This window comes from Sorex fumeus, unplaced genomic scaffold (assembly GCF_029834395.1).
Source record: "Sorex fumeus unplaced genomic scaffold, SorFum_2.1 ptg000043l, whole genome shotgun sequence".
Taxonomy (NCBI): Eukaryota; Metazoa; Chordata; class Mammalia; order Eulipotyphla; family Soricidae; genus Sorex; species Sorex fumeus.
Genome location: NW_026606100.1, coordinates 32590713 through 32597078, shown reverse-complemented (window position 1 = coordinate 32597078; position 6366 = coordinate 32590713). Strand labels below are relative to the sequence as shown.

The 6366-nt window shown below is 57.2% G+C and overlaps 1 pseudogene; it reads left to right on the top strand.

Annotated features, from left to right (window-relative positions):
• The first annotated feature begins 663 nt into the window (after positions 1-663).
• LOC130029399 (calcium homeostasis modulator protein 3-like) lies at positions 664-4620 on the top strand (annotated as a pseudogene).
• Positions 4621-6366: the final 1746 nt, after the last annotated feature.

Below are 6366 nucleotides of genomic sequence, written 5' to 3'. Positions count from 1 at the left end.
GGAATGCTAACTCCCTCCACACACTCACAAACACACTATATACACACACTCACACATACACTCATTCACATACACACACACACACACATACGCACACACACACGCATGCACACACACATGCGTGCACACACACACATACACCCCACCCCATAGCCCAGAGCACCTGGCCCCAGTAACACTGCCTCCCCTCCATGTCTTCGTCTGTGCTGGCCCCTGGGCCTGGCCCCTGGCCTTCGCTGACCACTGCTGGCAGGGGGTCTGATGTCTTCCCCAAGACCCTCTAATCCAGGAGCCGCTCCTACCTCCTCCAGTTTGGAAGATGCTGGAATCAGGACTCAGCAGAACCAGATGGTGCTGACCGACGCCAGGGACTGCAAGCCCACTCGTGAGCACCTGGGCCTTGCCACACCCTGAATTTGCCTGTTCCCCCACCCCTTGCCCCTGCAGGACCGGGAAGGGCCCATTTGCCTGGAGGTGCTTTGGCTGGCGGTTGAGCCGGGTCCCACACAGGGCCAGCGGAGAGGAGCAGCTTTGGGCAGCCGTGGTGGGGACCTGCCTTGGCCAGCCCTAGGGCACCCGGGCTGGGCGCTGCTTCTCCTCCTGCACCTCGGGCCCTTCCTGGAAGACCGGCAGAGGCACCTGCAGACCCCGACTCCCGCAGCCATGGACAAGCTCCGCCTGCTCTTCCAGCACTTCCAGGCCAGCTCGGAGTCGGTGATGAACGGCGTCTGCCTGCTGCTGGCCGCGGGCACCGTCAAGCTCTACGCCTCCCTGGATGTCCACTGCCCCTGCCTGGCACACTACAACGCGGCCTATGGCCTAGGCCTGCAGCTGGCGCCGCCCCTGGCGCTCTTCCTCTGTGGCCTCCTGGCCAACCGGCAGTCCGTGCTCATGGTGGAGGAGTAGCGCCGGCCGGCGGGGCGCCGCCAGAAAGACCCGGCATGATCAGGTGCGACCCCACACTCCCCCAGCACCCCAGGGCCCTAGTTTGCACCTGCACCAGCTGCACGGGCTCTTCCAGGTGCATCCCAAGCCCCCAACACCACCACCCCTGCAGCTTTATTAGGGGCTCCCCCCACCTACTCACCCTCACAAACATGGCCAGGTCATCGCCCTAAAACCACGAGGTCCCCTCCACACTCTGCAGTGGGTACTGCAGCCATCTTCTTATGGAGGGAGAGGGGGCCCACCCCAGCAGTGCACAGGGCTGACTCCCGACTGTGTTCAGGGATCACTCCTGGTGGTTCTCAGGAGATCTTATGGGGTGCCGGGGATCCAACCCCGGTCTGCCGCATGCAAAGCAAGCACCGTACCTTCTGTACTATCCCTCTGGCCCTGCTTGTTTGTTGGTGGGGGGGACCCCATTAGTGCTCAGGGCTTGCTCTTGGCTCTGTTCTCAGAGATCACTCCTGCCTGGCAGGCCTCGGAGAACCATATGGGGTGCCGGGGATTGAACCTGGGTCAGTAATGTGCAAGGCAAGTGCCCTCCCTGATGTACTATTGCTCCAGGCACTGCATCCATTCCCTGACACACCCCAAGTGTGGAACCTCTCGGCCTCTGGGAAACACTGGCCATGCCGCCCCCACCTCCAGCTCTGTAGCTGTCCTCAGAGCTGTGGTCTCGTGACTTTGGTTTGGGTATTTTGGCAGTGCTGCTCCTAGCTCGGTGCTCCAGGGTCACTCCTGGGGCTGGGTCTCCCATGGCCTCAGTTCCCCACTCCTCTCTGGCCAGGTATATGTGCTCCTCCGTGCTGCAGAGAGAGCTGGCCGCCCCGCTCGTCTGGATCCTGCTGACCCTCCTGGACGGCAAGTGCTTGGTGTGTGCCTTCAGCTGCTCTGTGGACCCCGTGAAGTTTCTGGACTTTGCCAACATGACCTCCAGCCAGGTGCAGCTCTTCCTGGCCAAGGTGCCCTGCAAGGAGGATGAGCTGGTCAAGGACAGCCCGGCCCGGAAGGCCGTGTCCCGCTACCTGCGGTGCCTGTCACAGGTCATTCAGCCTGCCCTCCCTGGGCCTGGGTGGGTGTGGGGACTGAGCAGGGACAGCGATGTCCTGGGGACCCTCCTGCTGGAGACACACAGGCAAGGAACGAGAGGGTCCTGGGGGGTTCCCGTTCAGGACGGGGGTGGGAGGCGCGGGCTCTATGCCATGCATGTCGACATCAGGTGTCCACCCCCTCAGCCATGCTCCCAGGACACTGCAGGAACACAGCTCTGTGTTTGGGGAGGGCCAGGAGGGCTGCCAGCTCGCGGCCATCACTCAGGGGAGCAGGAAGGGGAGGCCACACAGTATCAGCTCCAGCATCAGATTCTTCAGAGTTGCCCTCACCCTCCGCCAGATGGCTGCTCCCCGGCTGTATCCTGTGCGACTGCCACCTTAGCTCTCAGCCAGAACCTCAGTTTCCAGAGCACCCAAGTTCAGATTAGGGGTTCCTTTCTCTGAACTCCCATGCCCCTTGTAGATCCGTCCATGGGACACTTAGACATGGCAATATTTCTGCTGCTAAAGTGAGCAAAGACTGGGGTCCATTATCTCCATCAAAATACAGGACAGGGCATGCACAGATGGGAAGATACATATGACCCAAAAGCTGGATGAAAAGGTGAATGGACATTGAGGCGGTGTGGGTGGGTGGGTGTGTGTGGCATGGTTGGTTGGATGGATGGCAGATGGGTGGATGGGTAGATGGATGGATGGGCAGGAGTGCAGGAAAGGCAAAACTCAGGCTTTCAGCTGAGGCTCTAATTAAAAGATTAACAAGAGGAAAATCATGCAATAGAAACCTAAAGCAAAGAATGCCATTAAAAGCAATGACTTGGGGCTGGAGTGATAGCACAGCGGGTAGGGCGTTTGCCTTGCATGCGGCCAACCCAGGTTCGATTACCAGCATCCCATATGGTCCCCCGAGCACCACCAGGAATAATTCCTGGGTGCAGAGCCAGGAGTAACCCCTGTGCATTGCTGGGTGTGACCCAGAAAGAAAAAAAAAGCAATGACTTGAAATTCTGGCTTCTGTAGTATCTTCAACAAAGAGTGGCGCCTTCAGAGAACAGACGAGACCAAAGAGAGCAGCTCTGGGTTTTGAAGGGCAGAAACTGCGAAGGCAAATGCACCAGAGAAACTAGTGGAGTGGTTTCTCTTTTGCTTGCAGAGTAGTGGGTGTTTAGGGTCATGCCTGGCAGTGTGCTGGGACCATTCCTCACTCTGTGCTCAGGAGCAACCCTTGGTGGTGCTCAGGGGACTAGAGGTGGTGCTAAAGTTCAGAGTCAAGTTAGCCACGTGCAAGGCAAGTGCCCTGACCACCCTTCCGCCCCACGAGATTCTGCTTCAGTAAGAATTTCCGGGAGAATTTACTACAACCTGACTCGAGGCAGAAACGGGGAAAGGTAGAACTTTTTCGATATTTGCTGCTTTCTAACCATCTCTGAGATATTTTGCTTGGATTTGGGTTTTGGTTTTTGGTTGGGGACCTCCCTGGAGGTGCTCAGGGGCTCTTCACAGCTCAGTGCAGGGGTCACTCCCAGTGTACCTGGTGGGCATGCCGGGGTCAGACCTAGGCTCCCACTGCAAGGCATTTGCTCCAGCCCATTCAGCGATGGTTGGGGAATGGGGTGATGGTTAGGGCATGGGTGATTATTGGGGAATGGGGTGATGGTTGAGGGATGGGGTGATGGTTGAGGGATGGGGTGATGGTTGGAAACGGGGCGATGGTTGGGGGATGGAGGATGTTGGGGGATGGGACACTGGTCGGGGGATGGGTGACTGTTGGGAAATGGGGTGATGGTTTGGGGATGGGATGATGGTTGCGGATAGAGGACATTTGGGGGATGGATGATGGTGGGGAAGGGGATGCTGGTTGGGGAATTTGTTCATGGTTGGGAATGGGCGATGGGGTGACAGTCAGGGGCTGGGTCGATGGTATTGAGACAATGGTTGGGGGAGAGCTGACCAGAGAGGAAATATGATGGGCAGATCGGGGAGGGATGATTGACTAGATGAACGAATGGGAGGATAGGGATGGACGGGAGGGTGGGTGCAGGTGGTTAACAGGAGGGATGTTCCATGGGCAGATGCAACCATCTGCAGAAGGGCAGGCGGGAACCCTAATGGAAAGACCGTGGACACTCAATCACTGCCCACTTGTTCCCCCACCCCACCCCATCTTGCTTGCCTCCCCACAGGCCATGGGCTGGACCATCACCCTGCTGCTCATTATCCTGGCCTTCCTGGCGCGCTGCCTGAGGCCCTGCTTCGACCAGACGGTCTTCCTGCAGCACAGATACTGGAGCAACTACGTGGACCTGGAGCAAAAGCTCTTCGACGAGACGTGCTGCGAGCATGCGCAGGACCTGGCGCACCGCTGCGTGCTGCACTTCTTCCAGAGCATGGATAGCGAGATGCGGGCGCGGGGCCTGCACCGGCCCACTGACCACCCGCCAGCCCAGCCCCGAGACCTGCCCGAGCCCCTGGACGGCCGGGCACACCTGCGCGCAGTCTCCAGCCGCGAGCAAGTGGACCGCCTCCTGAGCACCTGGTGCACCAGCAAGTCGCCCCTTGCCTTGCGGGCGCCGCGGGACACTGCGGGGGTGGCCTCAGCCACCGCGCCCACTGCTGCCCCTGACTTCACCCCAGCTCTGAGGTAACCCCAGCAAGCTGTGCCCTGGGTTCCTCTTGAAAATGAAAGGACTGATTCGGGCCTCTTGCTGCCACTGCATGTGAAGTTATCTGCTTCCTGACCTCAGCACTTTCTGCTTCCCCTCCTCCCCCACCCCCATCCCTCTGTCTGGGTTTTGGGCCATACCCAATGGTGCTCAGGACTTCCTCTTAGCTCCGTGCTCAGGATCACTCCTGCTCCTGCTAGGCTAGGGGGACCTTATGGGGTGCCACGGATTGAGCCCCGGTATGAAGTATGCAAGGCAAATGCCCTTCCTGCTATCCTGTCTCTGCAGCCTCTTTCCACTTTCAAAGTGCCCCATTTCCTTCAGCCAAGGACCACCAAGGCAGAGGGCCAGTTCTGTGCCCTGACACCTGAGAGCTCCTCAGCCCTGCCTGCCCCGCCCCCCAGACCAGCCCCAACCCCAAAGCCTGAGACCAGCCTCTGTGTCCAAGGCTGCCTCTTCCCCAGGGCATACCCAGGGAGTCCTGCTCAGAGGTTAGCACCCTTGTGGGGGTTTCCCCGGGCATGAGGGATGGATCAGAGCTGGGAATCAGCAGGGGGTGGGCTCAGGGGATTCCAGAAAAGCTGCTGCTTGAGAACCTTTGGGCCACAAGCCAGGCCAGAGCCGCAGTACAGCAGGGATAACACTTGCTTGGTATGAATGACCCCAGTTCTACTCCTGGCATCCCATATGGTCCCCTAACCCCTGCCAGAAGTGAGCTCTGAGCACTGCTGTGTTCTGCACACACACACACCCCAACACCATTACCAAAATAAAAGCACACACACACTCACAAAAAATATCTCTGGACCCATTTGTGAGTACGGGATATGGGATATGGTTCAGGGAAAAGAGTCCTGGGAACATCAGTGTTGAACTCTGCTGGGAAACCAGCATTCAGCCTCTGCGGTTCAGGCAGGAAGGACTGGGGCAGATCTGGGCTCCATCCCCCCTCCCCCTCCCTGATGAATGACTCACCACAGGTAATCACATAGGAAATCACACACACACACACCACATGTACACACATATCACACACACGTACCACATGGACACACATACCACATACACTACATGGACACACATACAACATATATCAAATGAACACACATAAACACATGGACACACATGCCATACACATGCAACACATACTACAGGTACATAAAAACATTCCTCATGTACATGCAATAACCACATACATATACATACCATATATACACACATAAATACATGTATACAGACATATCACACACATACACATACAACACACACCACATGTATATACTCACACACCTACCACACACACGACACAAATCACATAAACACACACATATATACCATAAACCACACATACCACACACACAACACCACATTTCCACATTCACATGAATATTACTCTCACAAGGAAATCTCACGCACACATACCACCACCACATACTCATATACACACACACACCACTCACAGCCAGGAAATATCTATAAAGCCTCATGCACACGCGCGCACTTGTGCACGCACACACACACACACACACACACACACTCCTGCATACACATACATCCAGCAATTGCCCCCTTCAGCACTGTGCAGGCTGGGGTCACCCCAGGTTCTGGTTCCTGGGGCTCAGGCTCCTCCATATCGGCCATCTCTGCTCTGCTGGGCTTAGTCTGCCAGATATTCCTGGCAGCGCGGCCTCCTCCACCCCATCTAT